This window comes from Chiloscyllium punctatum, chromosome 31 (assembly GCF_047496795.1).
Source record: "Chiloscyllium punctatum isolate Juve2018m chromosome 31, sChiPun1.3, whole genome shotgun sequence".
In the NCBI taxonomy this organism is placed as follows: Eukaryota; Metazoa; Chordata; class Chondrichthyes; order Orectolobiformes; family Hemiscylliidae; genus Chiloscyllium; species Chiloscyllium punctatum.
The window spans coordinates 61240117-61259763 of record NC_092769.1 but is presented as its reverse complement, the minus strand read 5'-3'; the positions used below and the strand labels follow the sequence as shown (position 1 = coordinate 61259763).

Here is a 19647-nt window from a genome sequence, read left to right as displayed (position 1 = left end):
CCTTTTCACTGAAAAGACATATTTCAGTCATTCCTGATGAAGGGCTTTTGCCCGAAACGTCGATTTCGCTGCTCGTTTGATGCTGCCTGAACTGCTGTGCTCTTCCAGCACCACTAATCCAGTATTTGGTTTTCAGCATCTGCAGTCATTGTTTTTACCATATTTCAATCTTTACCCAGTTCCCGCCGACATCAAACCACGATGCCATTGGACTGGATTGGACAATGTCAAAAATCACACAACACTAGGTTGTCGTCCAACAGGTTTATCTGAAAGTGCAAGAGTCCAGCGCCCCGCTCCTTCCTCAGGCAGCTAGTGTGAGAGAGTACATCGGACGCAGAATTTACAAGTAAAATATCAGAGTCATACAACTTCTGCGAACGTATTGAACAATCCTAGACAGCAAAATTGTTTTAAATTCTCGTCTGGGAAATGATCCTCAATATTTTACATTGGATTCTGGAGAATAATGTAATAATGGTCACTGCTTTATATTGGACTCTGGGGAACAATGTTCATTGTCGAGAGTGTGGTGCTGGAAAGGAACAGCATCCGAAGAGCAAGAGAATCGACGTTTCGGGCAAAAGCCGTTCATCAGGAATTACAGGGAATTCCTGTGTTGGGGCCTATTCCTGTGTTGTACTGTTCTCTTTCTTCTATTACCAATAAAATAAACTTGAATGATCAAAATGATTTCAACCCAGATGTGGTTAATAGGTGAATCTGACTCTGACAGTGTCATGTAAATTTCTGTGGGTTTTGGGAATCAATTCAACTCCTCAGCACAGTCTGAAAAGAAATCAAAAGCTTTGAAAAGTAAAGTTCACATCATTTCTAAACTTTCTAATTTTCTCTTCAAATCGGTTTTGTATCCTGGAATAAAATCAGAAATCAAACTCGTTCTGAGGAAACGTCCATAAGACAGAGGAGCAGAAATTATACCACTCCGCCCATCGATTCTGCTCCGCCAATACGGCCGATAGGTTTTCCAATCCCATTTTCCCGCTTTCTCCCCCTAACCTTTGATTCCCTTGCTCCTCAATAACGTCTCTGTCTCTGTTTTAAATATAATCAATGGCCTGGCTTCCTCCAATGAGAGCCTTCTGTGGCAATGAATTCCACAGATTCACCACATTCTGGCGAAAGAAGTTTCTCTTTATCTCCGGACCCGAACGTTAAAGTGTGATTGCATTCCACACATGCTGTCAGACCAATTACCCAGCAATTTCTGACTTGGCTCCTGATTTCCAGCATCCGCAGTTGGCGTTTTTTTTTGTAACCTCGAAGTTTGTAAACTGACTTAGCGAAGACGTGATCTGAATGTGAGGTGTGCTCTTAGTTTTCGGTGAAATTCATCAGCTTTCAAAGTGAACGAGGTCAAGCAGTGAAACTGATGATCTTGCTGAATATTCAGCTTGTCGATTGACGATTGCCACTCATTTCATCATCAAGACCAAAGAATTGCAGAGGGGACTCGTCCTAACACGTGGCTCTTGAGCGTGCGGGCTAGTGGCGCAATGGATAACGCGTCTGACTACGGATCAGAAGATTGTAGGTTCGACTCCTACCTAGCTCGCGTGCGCTTGGAAATCACTTTAGCACACTCCTGTAAATTAACCTCAATTGCAACGGAGGCGGATAACAAAAGGGCAATTTTCTCACATTAAATGAAAGAAAGTAATCAAGGAAAGCGGCAAAATAACAGATCAGCCAACAACACAGAATAAAATGAGTTAAGATGATGAACAACGCAACTTTGATTCTGAAGGGTAAATGCCCTTTTCACTGAAAAGACATATTTCAGTCATTCCTGATGAAGGGCTTTTGCCCGAAACGTCGATTTCGCTGCTCGTTTGATGCTGCCTGAACTGCTGTGCTCTTCCAGCACCACTAATCCAGTATTTGGTTTTCAGCATCTGCAGTCATTGTTTTTACCATATTTCAATCTTTACCCAGTTCCCGCCGACATCAAACCACGATGCCATTGGACTGGATTGGACAATGTCAAAAATCACACAACACTAGGTTGTCGTCCAACAGGTTTATCTGAAAGTGCAAGAGTCCAGCGCCCCGCTCCTTCCTCAGGCAGCTAGTGTGAGAGAGTACATCGGACGCAGAATTTACAAGTAAAATATCAGAGTCATACAACTTCTGCGAACGTATTGAACAATCCTAGACAGCAAAATTGTTTTAAATTCTCGTCTGGGAAATGATCCTCAATATTTTACATTGGATTCTGGAGAATAATGTAATAATGGTCACTGCTTTATATTGGACTCTGGGGAACAATGTTCATTGTCGAGAGTGTGGTGCTGGAAAGGAACAGCATCCGAAGAGCAAGAGAATCGACGTTTCGGGCAAAAGCCGTTCATCAGGAATTACAGGGAATTCCTGTGTTGGGGCCTATTCCTGTGTTGTACTGTTCTCTTTCTTCTATTACCAATAAAATAAACTTGAATGATCAAAATGATTTCAACCCAGATGTGGTTAATAGGTGAATCTGACTCTGACAGTGTCATGTAAATTTCTGTGGGTTTTGGGAATCAATTCAACTCCTCAGCACAGTCTGAAAAGAAATCAAAAGCTTTGAAAAGTAAAGTTCACATCATTTCTAAACTTTCTAATTTTCTCTTCAAATCGGTTTTGTATCCTGGAATAAAATCAGAAATCAAACTCGTTCTGAGGAAACGTCCATAAGACAGAGGAGCAGAAATTATACCACTCCGCCCATCGATTCTGCTCCGCCAATACGGCCGATAGGTTTTCCAATCCCATTTTCCCGCTTTCTCCCCCTAACCTTTGATTCCCTTGCTCCTCAATAACGTCTCTGTCTCTGTTTTAAATATAATCAATGGCCTGGCTTCCTCCAATGAGAGCCTTCTGTGGCAATGAATTCCACAGATTCACCACATTCTGGCGAAAGAAGTTTCTCTTTATCTCCGGACCCGAACGTTAAAGTGTGATTGCATTCCACACATGCTGTCAGACCAATTACCCAGCAATTTCTGACTTGGCTCCTGATTTCCAGCATCCGCAGTTGGCGTTTTTTTTTGTAACCTCGAAGTTTGTAAACTGACTTAGCGAAGACGTGATCTGAATGTGAGGTGTGCTCTTAGTTTTCGGTGAAATTCATCAGCTTTCAAAGTGAACGAGGTCAAGCAGTGAAACTGATGATCTTGCTGAATATTCAGCTTGTCGATTGACGATTGCCACTCATTTCATCATCAAGACCAAAGAATTGCAGAGGGGACTCGTCCTAACACGTGGCTCTTGAGCGTGCGGGCTAGTGGCGCAATGGATAACGCGTCTGACTACGGATCAGAAGATTGTAGGTTCGACTCCTACCTAGCTCGCGTGCGCTTGGAAATCACTTTAGCACACTCCTGTAAATTAACCTCAATTGCAACGGAGGCGGATAACAAAAGGGCAATTTTCTCACATTAAATGAAAGAAAGTAATCAAGGAAAGCGGCAAAATAACAGATCAGCCAACAACACAGAATAAAATGAGTTAAGATGATGAACAACGCAACTTTGATTCTGAAGGGTAAATGCCCTTTTCACTGAAAAGACATATTTCAGTCATTCCTGATGAAGGGCTTTTGCCCGAAACGTCGATTTCGCTGCTCGTTTGATGCTGCCTGAACTGCTGTGCTCTTCCAGCACCACTAATCCAGTATTTGGTTTTCAGCATCTGCAGTCATTGTTTTTACCATATTTCAATCTTTACCCAGTTCGCGCCGACATCAAACCACGATGCCATTGGACTGGATTGGACAATGTCAAAAATCACACAACACTAGGTTGTCGTCCAACAGGTTTATCTGAAAGTGCAAGAGTCCAGCGCCCCGCTCCTTCCTCAGGCAGCTAGTGTGAGAGAGTACATCGGACGCAGAATTTACAAGTAAAATATCAGAGTCATACAACTTCTGCGAACGTATTGAACAATCCTAGACAGCAAAATTGTTTTAAATTCTCGTCTGGGAAATGATCCTCAATATTTTACATTGGATTCTGGAGAATAATGTAATAATGGTCACTGCTTTATATTGGACTCTGGGGAACAATGTTCATTGTCGAGAGTGTGGTGCTGGAAAGGAACAGCATCCGAAGAGCAAGAGAATCGACGTTTCGGGCAAAAGCCGTTCATCAGGAATTACAGGGAATTCCTGTGTTGGGGCCTATTCCTGTGTTGTACTGTTCTCTTTCTTCTATTACCAATAAAGTAAACTTGAATGATCAAAATGATTTCAACCCAGATGTGGTTAATAGGTGAATCTGACTCTGACAGTGCCATGTAAATTTCTGTGGGTTTTGGGAATCAATTCAACTACTCAGCACAGTCTGAAAAGAAATCAAAAGCTTTGAAAAGTAAAGTTCACATCATTTCTAAACTTTCTAATTTTCTCTTCAAATCGGTTTTGTATCCTGGAATAAAATCAGAAATCAAACTGGTTCTGAGGAAACGTCCATAAGACAGAGGAGCAGAAATTATGCCACTCAGCCCATCGATTCTGCTCCGCCAATACGGCCGATAGGTTTTCCAATCCCATTTTCCCGCTTTCTCCCCCTAACCTTTGATTCCCTTGCTCCTCAATAACGTCTCTGTCTCTGTTTTAAATATAATCAATGGCCTGGCTTCCTCCAATGAGAGCCTTCTGTGGCAATGAATTCCACAGATTCACCACATTCTGGCGAAAGAAGTTTCTCTTTATCTCCGGACCCGAACGTTAAAGTGTGATTTCATTCCACACATGCTGTCAGACCAATTACCCAGCAATTTCTGACTTGGCTCCTGATTTCCAGCATCCGCAGTTGGCGTTTTTTTTTGTAACCTCGAAGTTTGTAAACTGACTTAGCGAAGACGTGATCTGAATGTGAGGTGTGCTCTTAGTTTTCGGTGAAATTCATCAGCTTTCAAAGTGAACGAGGTCAAGCAGTAAACTGATGATCTTGCTGAATATTCAGCTTGTCGATTGACGATTGCCACTCATTTCATCATCAAGACCAAAGAATTGCAGAGGGGACTCGTCCTAACACGTGGCTCTTGAGCGTGCGGGCTAGTGGCGCAATGGATAACGCGTCTGACTACGGATCAGAAGATTGTAGGTTCGACTCCTACCTAGCTCGCGTGCGCTTGGAAATCACTTTAGCACACTCCTGTAAATTAACCTCAATTGCAACGGAGGCGGATAACAAAAGGGCAATTTTCTCACATTAAATGAAAGAAAGTAATCAAGGAAAGCGGCAAAATAACAGATCAGCCAACAACACAGAATAAAATGAGTTAAGATGATGAACAACGCCATTTTGATTCTGAAGGGTAAATGCCCTTTTCACTGAAAAGACATATTTCAGTCATTCCTGATGAAGGGCTTTTGCCCGAAACGTCGATTTCGCTGCTCGTTTGATGCTGCCTGAACTGCTGTGCTCTTCCAGCACCACTAATCCAGTATTTGGTTTTCAGCATCTGCAGTCATTGTTTTTACCATATTTCAATCTTTACCCAGTTCCCGCCGACATCAAACCACGATGCCATTGGACTGGATTGGACAATGTCAAAAATCACACAACACTAGGTTGTCGTCCAACAGGTTTATCTGAAAGTGCAAGAGTCCAGCGCCCCGCTCCTTCCTCAGGCAGCTAGTGTGAGAGAGTACATCGGACGCAGAATTTACAAGTAAAATATCAGAGTCATACAACTTCTGCGAACGTATTGAACAATCCTAGACAGCAAAATTGTTTTAAATTCTCGTCTGGGAAATGATCCTCAATATTTTACATTGGATTCTGGAGAATAATGTAATAATGGTCACTGCTTTATATTGGACTCTGGGGAACAATGTTCATTGTCGAGAGTGTGGTGCTGGAAAGGAACAGCATCCGAAGAGCAAGAGAATCGACGTTTCGGGCAAAAGCCGTTCATCAGGAATTACAGGGAATTCCTGTGTTGGGGCCTATTCCTGTGTTGTACTGTTCTCTTTCTTCTATTACCAATAAAGTAAACTTGAATGATCAAAATGATTTCAACCCAGATGTGGTTAATAGGTGAATCTGACTCTGACAGTGCCATGTAAATTTCTGTGGGTTTTGGGAATCAATTCAACTCCTCAGCACAGTCTGAAAAGAAATCAAAAGCTTTGAAAAGTAAAGTTCACATCATTTCTAAACTTTCTAATTTTCTCTTCAAATCGGTTTTGTATCCTGGAATAAAATCAGAAATCAAACTGGTTCTGAGGAAACGTCCATAAGACAGAGGAGCAGAAATTATGCCACTCAGCCCATCGATTCTGCTCCGCCAATACGGCCGATAGGTTTTCCAATCCCATTTTCCCGCTTTCTCCCCCTAACCTTTGATTCCCTTGCTCCTCAATAACGTCTCTGTCTCTGTTTTAAATATAATCAATGGCCTGGCTTCCTCCAATGAGAGCCTTCTGTGGCAATGAATTCCACAGATTCACCACATTCTGGCGAAAGAAGTTTCTCTTTATCTCCGGACCCGAACGTTAAAGTGTGATTTCATTCCACACATGCTGTCAGACCAATTACCCAGCAATTTCTGACTTGGCTCCTGATTTCCAGCATCCGCAGTTGGCGTTTTTTTTTGTAACCTCGAAGTTTGTAAACTGACTTAGCGAAGACGTGATCTGAATGTGAGGTGTGCTCTTAGTTTTCGGTGAAATTCATCAGCTTTCAAAGTGAACGAGGTCAAGCAGTGAAAGTGATGATCTTGCTGAATATTCAGCTTGTCGATTGACGATTGCCACTCATTTCATCATCAAGACCAAAGAATTGCAGAGGGGACTCGTCCTAACAAGTGACTTTTGAGCGTGCGGGCTAGTGGCGCAATGGATAACGCGTCTGACTACGGATCAGAAGATTGTAGGTTCGACTCCTACCTAGCTCGCGTGCGCTTGGAAATCACTTTAGCACACTCCTGTAAATTAACCTCAATTGCAACGGAGGCGGATAACAAAAGGGCAATTTTCTCACATTAAATGAAAGAAAGTAATCAAGGAAAGCGGCAAAATAACAGATCAGCCAACAACACAGAATAAAATGAGTTAAGATGATGAACAACGCAACTTTGATTCTGAAGGGTAAATGCCCTTTTCACTGAAAAGACATATTTCAGTCATTCCTGATGAAGGGCTTTTGCCCGAAACGTCGATTTCGCTGCTCGTTTGATGCTGCCTGAACTGCTGTGCTCTTCCAGCACCACTAATCCAGTATTTGGTTTTCAGCATCTGCAGTCATTGTTTTTACCATATTTCAATCTTTACCCAGTTCCCGCCGACATCAAACCACGATGCCATTGGACTGGATTGGACAATGTCAAAAATCACACAACACTAGGTTGTCGTCCAACAGGTTTATCTGAAAGTGCAAGAGTCCAGCGCCCCGCTCCTTCCTCAGGCAGCTAGTGTGAGAGAGTACATCAGACGCAGAATTTACAAGTAAAATATCAGAGTCATACAACTTCTGCGAACGTATTGAACAATCCTAGACAGCAAAATTGTTTTAAATTCTCGTCTGGGAAATGATCCTCAATATTTTACATTGGATTCTGGAGAATAATGTAATAATGGTCACTGCTTTATATTGGACTCTGGGGAACAATGTTCATTGTCGAGAGTGTGGTGCTGGAAAGGAACAGCATCCGAAGAGCAAGAGAATCGACGTTTCGGGCAAAAGCCGTTCATCAGGAATTACAGGGAATTCCTGTGTTGGGGCCTATTCCTGTGTTGTACTGTTCTCTTTCTTCTATTACCAATAAAGTAAACTTGAATGATCAAAATGATTTCAACCCAGATGTGGTTAATAGGTGAATCTGACTCTGACAGTGCCATGTAAATTTCTGTGGGTTTTGGGAATCAATTCAACTCCTCAGCACAGTCTGAAAAGAAATCAAAAGCTTTGAAAAGTAAAGTTCACATCATTTCTAAACTTTCTAATTTTCTCTTCAAATCGGTTTTGTATCCTGGAATAAAATCAGAAATCAAACTGGTTCTGAGGAAACGTCCATAAGACAGAGGAGCAGAAATTATACCACTCAGCCCATCGATTCTGCTCCGCCAATACGGCCGATAGGTTTTCCAATCCCATTTTCCCGCTTTCTCCCCCTAACCTTTGATTCCCTTGCTCCTCAATAACGTCTCTGTCTCTGTTTTAAATATAATCAATGGCCTGGCTTCCTCCAATGAGAGCCTTCTGTGGCAATGAATTCCACAGATTCACCACATTCTGGCGAAAGAAGTTTCTCTTTATCTCCGGACCCGAACGTTAAAGTGTGATTTCATTCCACACATGCTGTCAGACCAATTACCCAGCAATTTCTGACTTGGCTCCTGATTTCCAGCATCCGCAGTTGGCGTTTTTTTTTGTAACCTCGAAGTTTGTAAACTGACTTAGCGAAGACGTGATCTGAATGTGAGGTGTGCTCTTAGTTTCCGGTGAAATTCATCAGCTTTCAAAGTGAACGAGGTCAAGCAGTAAACTGATGATCTTGCTGAATATTCAGCTTGTCGATTGACGATTGCCACTCATTTCATCATCAAGACCAAAGAATTGCAGAGGGGACTCGTCCTAACACGTGGCTCTTGAGCGTGCGGGCTAGTGGCGCAATGGATAACGCGTCTGACTACGGATCAGAAGATTGTAGGTTCGACTCCTACCTAGCTCGCGTGCGCTTGGAAATCACTTTAGCACACTCCTGTAAATTAACCTCAATTGCAACGGAGGCGGATAACAAAAGGGCAATTTTCTCACATTAAATGAAAGAAAGTAATCAAGGAAAGCGGCAAAATAACAGATCAGCCAACAACACAGAATAAAATGAGTTAAGATGATGAACAACGCCATTTTGATTCTGAAGGGTAAATGCCCTTTTCACTGAAAAGACATATTTCAGTCATTCCTGATGAAGGGCTTTTGCCCGAAACGTCGATTTCGCTGCTCGTTTGATGCTGCCTGAACTGCTGTGCTCTTCCAGCACCACTAATCCAGTATTTGGTTTTCAGCATCTGCAGTCATTGTTTTTACCATATTTCAATCTTTACCCAGTTCCCGCCGACATCAAACCACGATGCCATTGGACTGGATTGGACAATGTCAAAAATCACACAACACTAGGTTGTCGTCCAACAGGTTTATCTGAAAGTGCAAGAGTCCAGCGCCCCGCTCCTTCCTCAGGCAGCTAGTGTGAGAGAGTACATCGGACGCAGAATTTACAAGTAAAATATCAGAGTCATACAACTTCTGCGAACGTATTGAACAATCCTAGACAGCAAAATTGTTTTAAATTCTCGTCTGGGAAATGATCCTCAATATTTTACATTGGATTCTGGAGAATAATGTAATAATGGTCACTGCTTTATATTGGACTCTGGGGAACAATGTTCATTGTCGAGAGTGTGGTGCTGGAAAGGAACAGCATCCGAAGAGCAAGAGAATCGACGTTTCGGGCAAAAGCCGTTCATCAGGAATTACAGGGAATTCCTGTGTTGGGGCCTATTCCTGTGTTGTACTGTTCTCTTTCTTCTATTACCAATAAAGTAAACTTGAATGATCAAAATGATTTCAACCCAGATGTGGTTAATAGGTGAATCTGACTCTGACAGTGCCATGTAAATTTCTGTGGGTTTTGGGAATCAATTCAACTCCTCAGCACAGTCTGAAAAGAAATCAAAAGCTTTGAAAAGTAAAGTTCACATCATTTCTAAACTTTCTAATTTTCTCTTCAAATCGGTTTTGTATCCTGGAATAAAATCAGAAATCAAACTCGTTCTGAGGAAACGTCCATAAGACAGAGGAGCAGAAATTATGCCACTCAGCCCATCGATTCTGCTCCGCCAATACGGCCGATAGGTTTTCCAATCCCATTTTCCCGCTTTCTCCCCCTAACCTTTGATTCCCTTGCTCCTCAATAACGTCTCTGTCTCTGTTTTAAATATAATCAATGGCCTGGCTTCCTCCAATGAGAGCCTTCTGTGGCAATGAATTCCACAGATTCACCACATTCTGGCGAAAGAAGTTTCTCTTTATCTCCGGACCCGAACGTTAAAGTGTGATTTCATTCCACACATGCTGTCAGACCAATTACCCAGCAATTTCTGACTTGGCTCCTGATTTCCAGCATCCGCAGTTGGCGTTTTTTTTTGTAACCTCGAAGTTTGTAAACTGACTTAGCGAAGACGTGATCTGAATGTGAGGTGTGCTCTTAGTTTTCGGTGAAATTCATCAGCTTTCAAAGTGAACGAGGTCAAGCAGTGAAAGTGATGATCTTGCTGAATATTCAGCTTGTCGATTGACGATTGCCACTCATTTCATCATCAAGACCAAAGAATTGCAGAGGGGACTCGTCCTAACAAGTGACTTTTGAGCGTGCGGGCTAGTGGCGCAATGGATAACGCGTCTGACTACGGATCAGAAGATTGTAGGTTCGACTCCTACCTAGCTCGCGTGCGCTTGGAAATCACTTTAGCACACTCCTGTAAATTAACCTCAATTGCAACGGAGGCGGATAACAAAAGGGCAATTTTCTCACATTAAATGAAAGAAAGTAATCAAGGAAAGCGGCAAAATAACAGATCAGCCAACAACACAGAATAAAATGAGTTAAGATGATGAACAACGCAACTTTGATTCTGAAGGGTAAATGCCCTTTTCACTGAAAAGACATATTTCAGTCATTCCTGATGAAGGGCTTTTGCCCGAAACGTCGATTTCGCTGCTCGTTTGATGCTGCCTGAACTGCTGTGCTCTTCCAGCACCACTAATCCAGTATTTGGTTTTCAGCATCTGCAGTCATTGTTTTTACCATATTTCAATCTTTACCCAGTTCCCGCCGACATCAAACCACGATGCCATTGGACTGGATTGGACAATGTCAAAAATCACACAACACTAGGTTGTCGTCCAACAGGTTTATCTGAAAGTGCAAGAGTCCAGCGCCCCGCTCCTTCCTCAGGCAGCTAGTGTGAGAGAGTACATCAGACGCAGAATTTACAAGTAAAATATCAGAGTCATACAACTTCTGCGAACGTATTGAACAATCCTAGACAGCAAAATTGTTTTAAATTCTCGTCTGGGAAATGATCCTCAATATTTTACATTGGATTCTGGAGAATAATGTAATAATGGTCACTGCTTTATATTGGACTCTGGGGAACAATGTTCATTGTCGAGAGTGTGGTGCTGGAAAGGAACAGCATCCGAAGAGCAAGAGAATCGACGTTTCGGGCAAAAGCCGTTCATCAGGAATTACAGGGAATTCCTGTGTTGGGGCCTATTCCTGTGTTGTACTGTTCTCTTTCTTCTATTACCAATAAAGTAAACTTGAATGATCAAAATGATTTCAACCCAGATGTGGTTAATAGGTGAATCTGACTCTGACAGTGCCATGTAAATTTCTGTGGGTTTTGGGAATCAATTCAACTCCTCAGCACAGTCTGAAAAGAAATCAAAAGCTTTGAAAAGTAAAGTTCACATCATTTCTAAACTTTCTAATTTTCTCTTCAAATCGGTTTTGTATCCTGGAATAAAATCAGAAATCAAACTCGTTCTGAGGAAACGTCCATAAGACAGAGGAGCAGAAATTATACCACTCAGCCCATCGATTCTGCTCCGCCAATACGGCCGATAGGTTTTCCAATCCCATTTTCCCGCTTTCTCCCCCTAACCTTTGATTCCCTTGCTCCTCAATAACGTCTCTGTCTCTGTTTTAAATATAATCAATGGCCTGGCTTCCTCCAATGAGAGCCTTCTGTGGCAATGAATTCCACAGATTCACCACATTCTGGCGAAAGAAGTTTCTCTTTATCTCCGGACCCGAACGTTAAAGTGTGATTGCATTCCACACATGCTGTCAGACCAATTACCCAGCAATTTCTGACTTGGCTCCTGATTTCCAGCATCCGCAGTTGGCGTTTTTTTTTGTAACCTCGAAGTTTGTAAACTGACTTAGCGAAGACGTGATCTGAATGTGAGGTGTGCTCTTAGTTTTCGGTGAAATTCATCAGCTTTCAAAGTGAACGAGGTCAAGCAGTGAAACTGATGATCTTGCTGAATATTCAGCTTGTCGATTGACGATTGCCACTCATTTCATCATCAAGACCAAAGAATTGCAGAGGGGACTCGTCCTAACACGGGGCTCTTGAGCGTGCGGGCTAGTGGCGCAATGGATAACGCGTCTGACTACGGATCAGAAGATTGTAGGTTCGACTCCTACCTAGCTCGCGTGCGCTTGGAAATCACTTTAGCACACTCCTGTAAATTAACCTCAATTGCAACGGAGGCGGATAACAAAAGGGCAATTTTCTCACATTAAATGAAAGAAAGTAATCAAGGAAAGCGGCAAAATAACAGATCAGCCAACAACACAGAATAAAATGAGTTAAGATGATGAACAACGCAACTTTGATTCTGAAGGGTAAATGCCCTTTTCACTGAAAAGACATATTTCAGTCATTCCTGATGAAGGGCTTTTGCCCGAAACGTCGATTTCGCTGCTCGTTTGATGCTGCCTGAACTGCTGTGCTCTTCCAGCACCACTAATCCAGTATTTGGTTTTCAGCATCTGCAGTCATTGTTTTTACCATATTTCAATCTTTACCCAGTTCCCGCCGACATCAAACCACGATGCCATTGGACTGGATTGGACAATGTCAAAAATCACACAACACTAGGTTGTCGTCCAACAGGTTTATCTGAAAGTGCAAGAGTCCAGCGCCCCGCTCCTTCCTCAGGCAGCTAGTGTGAGAGAGTACATCGGACGCAGAATTTACAAGTAAAATATCAGAGTCATACAACTTCTGCGAACGTATTGAACAATCCTAGACAGCAAAATTGTTTTAAATTCTCGTCTGGGAAATGATCCTCAATATTTTACATTGGATTCTGGAGAATAATGTAATAATGGTCACTGCTTTATATTGGACTCTGGGGAACAATGTTCATTGTCGAGAGTGTGGTGCTGGAAAGGAACAGCATCCGAAGAGCAAGAGAATCGACGTTTCGGGCAAAAGCCGTTCATCAGGAATTACAGGGAATTCCTGTGTTGGGGCCTATTCCTGTGTTGTACTGTTCTCTTTCTTCTATTACCAATAAAATAAACTTGAATGATCAAAATGATTTCAACCCAGATGTGGTTAATAGGTGAATCTGACTCTGACAGTGTCATGTAAATTTCTGTGGGTTTTGGGAATCAATTCAACTCCTCAGCACAGTCTGAAAAGAAATCAAAAGCTTTGAAAAGTAAAGTTCACATCATTTCTAAACTTTCTAATTTTCTCTTCAAATCGGTTTTGTATCCTGGAATAAAATCAGAAATCAAACTCGTTCTGAGGAAACGTCCATAAGACAGAGGAGCAGAAATTATACCACTCCGCCCATCGATTCTGCTCCGCCAATACGGCCGATAGGTTTTCCAATCCCATTTTCCCGCTTTCTCCCCCTAACCTTTGATTCCCTTGCTCCTCAATAACGTCTCTGTCTCTGTTTTAAATATAATCAATGGCCTGGCTTCCTCCAATGAGAGCCTTCTGTGGCAATGAATTCCACAGATTCACCACATTCTGGCGAAAGAAGTTTCTCTTTATCTCCGGACCCGAACGTTAAAGTGTGATTGCATTCCACACATGCTGTCAGACCAATTACCCAGCAATTTCTGACTTGGCTCCTGATTTCCAGCATCCGCAGTTGGCGTTTTTTTTTGTAACCTCGAAGTTTGTAAACTGACTTAGCGAAGACGTGATCTGAATGTGAGGTGTGCTCTTAGTTTTCGGTGAAATTCATCAGCTTTCAAAGTGAACGAGGTCAAGCAGTGAAACTGATGATCTTGCTGAATATTCAGCTTGTCGATTGACGATTGCCACTCATTTCATCATCAAGACCAAAGAATTGCAGAGGGGACTCGTCCTAACACGTGGCTCTTGAGCGTGCGGGCTAGTGGCGCAATGGATAACGCGTCTGACTACGGATCAGAAGATTGTAGGTTCGACTCCTACCTAGCTCGCGTGCGCTTGGAAATCACTTTAGCACACTCCTGTAAATTAACCTCAATTGCAACGGAGGCGGATAACAAAAGGGCAATTTTCTCACATTAAATGAAAGAAAGTAATCAAGGAAAGCGGCAAAATAACAGATCAGCCAACAACACAGAATAAAATGAGTTAAGATGATGAACAACGCAACTTTGATTCTGAAGGGTAAATGCCCTTTTCACTGAAAAGACATATTTCAGTCATTCCTGATGAAGGGCTTTTGCCCGAAACGTCGATTTCGCTGCTCGTTTGATGCTGCCTGAACTGCTGTGCTCTTCCAGCACCACTAATCCAGTATTTGGTTTTCAGCATCTGCAGTCATTGTTTTTACCATATTTCAATCTTTACCCAGTTCCCGCCGACATCAAACCACGATGCCATTGGACTGGATTGGACAATGTCAAAAATCACACAACACTAGGTTGTCGTCCAACAGGTTTATCTGAAAGTGCAAGAGTCCAGCGCCCCGCTCCTTCCTCAGGCAGCTAGTGTGAGAGAGTACATCGGACGCAGAATTTACAAGTAAAATATCAGAGTCATACAACTTCTGCGAACGTATTGAACAATCCTAGACAGCAAAATTGTTTTAAATTCTCGTCTGGGAAATGATCCTCAATATTTTACATTGGATTCTGGAGAATAATGTAATAATGGTCACTGCTTTATATTGGACTCTGGGGAACAATGTTCATTGTCGAGAGTGTGGTGCTGGAAAGGAACAGCATCCGAAGAGCAAGAGAATCGACGTTTCGGGCAAAAGCCGTTCATCAGGAATTACAGGGAATTCCTGTGTTGGGGCCTATTCCTGTGTTGTACTGTTCTCTTTCTTCTATTACCAATAAAATAAACTTGAATGATCAAAATGATTTCAACCCAGATGTGGTTAATAGGTGAATCTGACTCTGACAGTGTCATGTAAATTTCTGTGGGTTTTGGGAATCAATTCAACTCCTCAGCACAGTCTGAAAAGAAATCAAAAGCTTTGAAAAGTAAAGTTCACATCATTTCTAAACTTTCTAATTTTCTCTTCAAATCGGTTTTGTATCCTGGAATAAAATCAGAAATCAAACTCGTTCTGAGGAAACGTCCATAAGACAGAGGAGCAGAAATTATACCACTCCGCCCATCGATTCTGCTCCGCCAATACGGCCGATAGGTTTTCCAATCCCATTTTCCCGCTTTCTCCCCCTAACCTTTGATTCCCTTGCTCCTCAATAACGTCTCTGTCTCTGTTTTAAATATAATCAATGGCCTGGCTTCCTCCAATGAGAGCCTTCTGTGGCAATGAATTCCACAGATTCACCACATTCTGGCGAAAGAAGTTTCTCTTTATCTCCGGACCCGAACGTTAAAGTGTGATTGCATTCCACACATGCTGTCAGACCAATTACCCAGCAATTTCTGACTTGGCTCCTGATTTCCAGCATCCGCAGTTGGCGTTTTTTTTTGTAACCTCGAAGTTTGTAAACTGACTTAGCGAAGACGTGATCTGAATGTGAGGTGTGCTCTTAGTTTTCGGTGAAATTCATCAGCTTTCAAAGTGAACGAGGTCAAGCAGTGAAACTGATGATCTTGCTGAATATTCAGCTTGTCGATTGACGATTGCCACTCATTTCATCATCAAGACCAAAGAATTGCAGAGGGGACTCGTCCTAACACGTGGCTCTTGAGCGTGCGGGCTAGTGGCGCAATGGATAACGCGTCTGACTACGGATCAGAAGATTGTAGGTTCGACTCCTACCTAGCTCGCGTGCGCTTGGAAATCACTTTAGCACACTCCTGTAAATTAACCTCAATTGCAACGGAGGCGGATAACAAAAGGGCAATTTTCTCACATTAAATGAAAGAAAGTAATCAAGGAAAGCGGCAAAATAACAGATCAGCCAACAACACAGAATAAAATGAGTTAAGATGATGAACAACGCAACTTTGATTCTGAAGGGTAAATGCCCTTTTCACTGAAAAGACATATTTCAGTCATTCCTGATGAAGGGCTTTTGCCCGAAACGTCGATTTCGCTGCTCGTTTGATGCTGCCTGAACTGCTGTGCTCTTCCAGCACCACTAATCCAGTATTTGGTTTTCAGCATCTGCAGTCATTGTTTTTACCATATTTCAATCTTTACCCAGTTCGCGCCGACATCAAACCACGATGCCATTGGACTGGATTGGACAATGTCAAAAATCACACAACACTAGGTTGTCGTCCAACAGGTTTATCTGAAAGTGCAAGAGTCCAGCGCCCCGCTCCTTCCTCAGGCAGCTAGTGTGAGAGAGTACATCGGACGCAGAATTTACAAGTAAAATATCAGAGTCATACAACTTCTGCGAACGTATTGAACAATCCTAGACAGCAAAATTGTTTTAAATTCTCGTCTGGGAAATGATCCTCAATATTTTACATTGGATTCTGGAGAATAATGTAATAATGGTCACTGCTTTATATTGGACTCTGGGGAACAATGTTCATTGTCGAGAGTGTGGTGCTGGAAAGGAACAGCATCCGAAGAGCAAGAGAATCGACGTTTCGGGCAAAAGCCGTTCATCAGGAATTACAGGGAATTCCTGTGTTGGGGCCTATTCCTGTGTTGTACTGTTCTCTTTCTTCTATTACCAATAAAGTAAACTTGAATGATCAAAATGATTTCAACCCAGATGTGGTTAATAGGTGAATCTGACTCTGACAGTGCCATGTAAATTTCTGTGGGTTTTGGGAATCAATTCAACTACTCAGCACAGTCTGAAAAGAAATCAAAAGCTTTGAAAAGTAAAGTTCACATCATTTCTAAACTTTCTAATTTTCTCTTCAAATCGGTTTTGTATCCTGGAATAAAATCAGAAATCAAACTGGTTCTGAGGAAACGTCCATAAGACAGAGGAGCAGAAATTATGCCACTCAGCCCATCGATTCTGCTCCGCCAATACGGCCGATAGGTTTTCCAATCCCATTTTCCCGCTTTCTCCCCCTAACCTTTGATTCCCTTGCTCCTCAATAACGTCTCTGTCTCTGTTTTAAATATAATCAATGGCCTGGCTTCCTCCAATGAGAGCCTTCTGTGGCAATGAATTCCACAGATTCACCACATTCTGGCGAAAGAAGTTTCTCTTTATCTCCGGACCCGAACGTTAAAGTGTGATTTCATTCCACACATGCTGTCAGACCAATTACCCAGCAATTTCTGACTTGGCTCCTGATTTCCAGCATCCGCAGTTGGCGTTTTTTTTTGTAACCTCGAAGTTTGTAAACTGACTTAGCGAAGACGTGATCTGAATGTGAGGTGTGCTCTTAGTTTTCGGTGAAATTCATCAGCTTTCAAAGTGAACGAGGTCAAGCAGTAAACTGATGATCTTGCTGAATATTCAGCTTGTCGATTGACGATTGCCACTCATTTCATCATCAAGACCAAAGAATTGCAGAGGGGACTCGTCCTAACACGTGGCTCTTGAGCGTGCGGGCTAGTGGCGCAATGGATAACGCGTCTGACTACGGATCAGAAGATTGTAGGTTCGACTCCTACCTAGCTCGCGTGCGCTTGGAAATCACTTTAGCACACTCCTGTAAATTAACCTCAATTGCAACGGAGGCGGATAACAAAAGGGCAATTTTCTCACATTAAATGAAAGAAAGTAATCAAGGAAAGCGGCAAAATAACAGATCAGCCAACAACACAGAATAAAATGAGTTAAGATGATGAACAACGCCATTTTGATTCTGAAGGGTAAATGCCCTTTTCACTGAAAAGACATATTTCAGTCATTCCTGATGAAGGGCTTTTGCCCGAAACGTCGATTTCGCTGCTCGTTTGATGCTGCCTGAACTGCTGTGCTCTTCCAGCACCACTAATCCAGTATTTGGTTTTCAGCATCTGCAGTCATTGTTTTTACCATATTTCAATCTTTACCCAGTTCCCGCCGACATCAAACCACGATGCCATTGGACTGGATTGGACAATGTCAAAAATCACACAACACTAGGTTGTCGTCCAACAGGTTTATCTGAAAGTGCAAGAGTCCAGCGCCCCGCTCCTTCCTCAGGCAGCTAGTGTGAGAGAGTACATCGGACGCAGAATTTACAAGTAAAATATCAGAGTCATACAACTTCTGCGAACGTATTGAACAATCCTAGACAGCAAAATTGTTTTAAATTCTCGTCTGGGAAATGATCCTCAATATTTTACATTGGATTCTGGAGAATAATGTAATAATGGTCACTGCTTTATATTGGACTCTGGGGAACAATGTTCATTGTCGAGAGTGTGGTGCTGGAAAGGAACAGCATCCGAAGAGCAAGAGAATCGACGTTTCGGGCAAAAGCCGTTCATCAGGAATTACAGGGAATTCCTGTGTTGGGGCCTATTCCTGTGTTGTACTGTTCTCTTTCTTCTATTACCAATAAAGTAAACTTGAATGATCAAAATGATTTCAACCCAGATGTGGTTAATAGGTGAATCTGACTCTGACAGTGCCATGTAAATTTCTGTGGGTTTTGGGAATCAATTCAACTCCTCAGCACAGTCTGAAAAGAAATCAAAAGCTTTGAAAAGTAAAGTTCACATCATTTCTAAACTTTCTAATTTTCTCTTCAAATCGGTTTTGTATCCTGGAATAAAATCAGAAATCAAACTCGTTCTGAGGAAACGTCCATAAGACAGAGGAGCAGAAATTATGCCACTCAGCCCATCGATTCTGCTCCGCCAATACGGCCGATAGGTTTTCCAATCCCATTTTCCCGCTTTCTCCCCCTAACCTTTGATTCCCTTGCTCCTCAATAACGTCTCTGTCTCTGTTTTAAATATAATCAATGGCCTGGCTTCCTCCAATGAGAGCCTTCTGTGGCAATGAATTCCACAGATTCACCACATTCTGGCGAAAGAAGTTTCTCTTTATCTCCGGACCCGAACGTTAAAGTGTGATTTCATTCCACACATGCTGTCAGACCAATTACCCAGCAATTTCTGACTTGGCTCCTGATTTCCAGCATCCGCAGTTGGCGTTTTTTTTTGTAACCTCGAAGTTTGTAAACTGACTTAGCGAAGACGTGATCTGAATGTGAGGTGTGCTCTTAGTTTTCGGTGAAATTCATCAGCTTTCAAAGTGAACGAGGTCAAGCAGTGAAAGTGATGATCTTGCTGAATATTCAGCTTGTCGATTGACGATTGCCACTCATTTCATCATCAAGACCAAAGAATTGCAGAGGGGACTCGTCCTAACAAGTGACTTTTGAGCGTGCGGGCTAGTGGCGCAATGGATAACGCGTCTGACTACGGATCAGAAGATTGTAGGTTCGACTCCTACCTAGCTCGCGTGCGCTTGGAAATCCTCAAGATTGGAAATCACTTTAGCACACTCCTGTAAATTAACATCAATTGCAACGGAGGCGGATAACAAAAGGGCAATTTTCTCACATTAAATGAAAGAAAGTAATCAAGGAAAGCGGCAAAATAACAGATCAGCCAACAACACAGAATAAAATGAGTTAAGATGATGAACAACGCAATTTTGATTCTGAAGGGTAAATGCCCTTTTCACTGAAAAGACATATTTCAGTCATTCCTGATGAAGGGCTTTTGCCCGAAACGTCGATTTCGCTGCTCGTTTGATGCTGCC

At 42.3% G+C, this 19647-nt stretch overlaps 11 non-coding genes across 11 annotated transcripts; all 11 read left to right on the top strand.

Annotated features, from left to right (window-relative positions):
• Positions 1-1503: 1503 nt before the first annotated feature.
• Positions 1504-1576, top strand: trnar-acg (transfer RNA arginine (anticodon ACG)). The gene has a single exon. It is a non-coding gene; the product is annotated as a tRNA-Arg (tRNA).
• A 1704-nt stretch (positions 1577-3280) lies between these two features.
• On the top strand, positions 3281-3353 carry trnar-acg (transfer RNA arginine (anticodon ACG)). Its single transcript has one exon. It is a non-coding gene; the product is annotated as a tRNA-Arg (tRNA).
• Positions 3354-5056: 1703 nt separating this feature from the next.
• On the top strand, positions 5057-5129 carry trnar-acg (transfer RNA arginine (anticodon ACG)). Its single transcript has one exon. It is a non-coding gene; the product is annotated as a tRNA-Arg (tRNA).
• Positions 5130-6833: 1704 nt separating this feature from the next.
• Positions 6834-6906, top strand: trnar-acg (transfer RNA arginine (anticodon ACG)). The gene has a single exon. It is a non-coding gene; the product is annotated as a tRNA-Arg (tRNA).
• A 1703-nt stretch (positions 6907-8609) lies between these two features.
• Positions 8610-8682, top strand: trnar-acg (transfer RNA arginine (anticodon ACG)). Its single transcript has one exon. It is a non-coding gene; the product is annotated as a tRNA-Arg (tRNA).
• Positions 8683-10386: 1704 nt separating this feature from the next.
• Positions 10387-10459, top strand: trnar-acg (transfer RNA arginine (anticodon ACG)). Its single transcript has one exon. It is a non-coding gene; the product is annotated as a tRNA-Arg (tRNA).
• A 1704-nt stretch (positions 10460-12163) lies between these two features.
• On the top strand, positions 12164-12236 carry trnar-acg (transfer RNA arginine (anticodon ACG)). The gene has a single exon. It is a non-coding gene; the product is annotated as a tRNA-Arg (tRNA).
• A 1704-nt stretch (positions 12237-13940) lies between these two features.
• trnar-acg (transfer RNA arginine (anticodon ACG)) lies at positions 13941-14013 on the top strand. Its single transcript has one exon. It is a non-coding gene; the product is annotated as a tRNA-Arg (tRNA).
• Positions 14014-15717: 1704 nt separating this feature from the next.
• Positions 15718-15790, top strand: trnar-acg (transfer RNA arginine (anticodon ACG)). Its single transcript has one exon. It is a non-coding gene; the product is annotated as a tRNA-Arg (tRNA).
• A 1703-nt stretch (positions 15791-17493) lies between these two features.
• trnar-acg (transfer RNA arginine (anticodon ACG)) lies at positions 17494-17566 on the top strand. Its single transcript has one exon. It is a non-coding gene; the product is annotated as a tRNA-Arg (tRNA).
• A 1704-nt stretch (positions 17567-19270) lies between these two features.
• Positions 19271-19343, top strand: trnar-acg (transfer RNA arginine (anticodon ACG)). Its single transcript has one exon. It is a non-coding gene; the product is annotated as a tRNA-Arg (tRNA).
• Positions 19344-19647: the final 304 nt, after the last annotated feature.